This window comes from Saccostrea cucullata, unplaced genomic scaffold (genome assembly GCF_032062105.1).
Source record: "Saccostrea cucullata isolate Sc308-1 unplaced genomic scaffold, CSIRO_AGI_Scuc_v1 ctg481, whole genome shotgun sequence".
Taxonomy (NCBI): Eukaryota; Metazoa; Mollusca; class Bivalvia; order Ostreida; family Ostreidae; genus Saccostrea; species Saccostrea cuccullata.
This window is the reverse complement of record NW_026925239.1, coordinates 62875-64196: the sequence shown is the minus strand read 5'-3', so window position 1 is coordinate 64196 and position 1322 is coordinate 62875.

Below are 1322 nucleotides of genomic sequence, written 5' to 3'. Positions count from 1 at the left end.
AAGCCAGGTACGTCATAAGACATTTAGTAAAGGGGGGGGGGCTGTCAACAGAAATGATACACCTTAAAAAATTCGTAGAAAAAATCACCCATCGTTCAAAAAAGTTGAATTACGTGTATGCAGGCTTGCTTCCGCATATTTTTCATTAATACACAACAAGATTGTCACATTTTAAGGTGAAATGCTATAAAATATATAAGTCGTGATATAAATATATAGAAAATATTAACTTCAAATCTGTGTCCACGCACCTGTAATCTATACTGGTCACTGGTGTAAAATCTAGTTTGGTACCCACTGATTATCTTCACAAACCACGGCCAAAATTATTTTCTTTTGCGGATTTGGGACCATGGATTGAGACGCTGTTCACAGATGTGTTGCGTTGGTTGTTATCAGAGTTATGTCTCTTTGACTGTCTTAAAACTTGACACTTTCTTACCATTTGAAAGCGAGGGGACATTGAATATCATTCGTCTTTAAGTCTGTCCGTCTGTACCAAAAACGTTAACGCTGGACATATATCTTTTGAATGAGAAGAGAAAGACCTTTCCAAATGATTGTAATTTCATTTTCTAAGATAATCTCATTTTCAAATCACCAGCAGTATCTGAGTATCACAAGATGGTCTTACATGGATAGAATGTTCTATCGTTAAAATGATAAATGTCCTACGGACCCGGTTTAACGATTGTGGTGAGCATGGTGAGGGCTTGTCCCGAGACACAGATTATTCTATAACTATATCTTACACAGAAAATAGCACGCATTTTACCAGAAGTTTTGACAAAATATTAAATGAAGAAAATCTTAGCATTTTTAGAGAAAAATTGGCATAAATATAGCTTTAGTTGGTATATGTATTTCCCAAATACTTCATTTACATTATGTGTATATATATACAGGCTTGATATAATCCTTCAATAATCATAATTGAAATTTTTAAATGGAATAGAGAATAAGAAATTCAAGTTCAAGACAACATTGCACACGTCCTTAAAAGGATTTCACGTATTACTTATTTTGCGTTTTCTTATTTTTTTTTCTAGAAAACTCAGTTTAATTAATAACTTTTTAAAAAATGAAAACTGTGTGTTATAGCCTAATACATGTTTTTTAAGTTATCAATTTTTATTTTGTAAAGTACAAACCGTTGAACAAAAATTCAATAAATAATTGAATAGTAGAGAACATCTTAGAACTTTCTCAACTTTTAGTAAAAAATAAAAATAAATCATCACTAAAAATATTGTTAACCTGGATCCGCCTAAATACTTCCGATTAAGCCAATCAGAACATCTGTTTCTCTGTGAAAGGCAAAT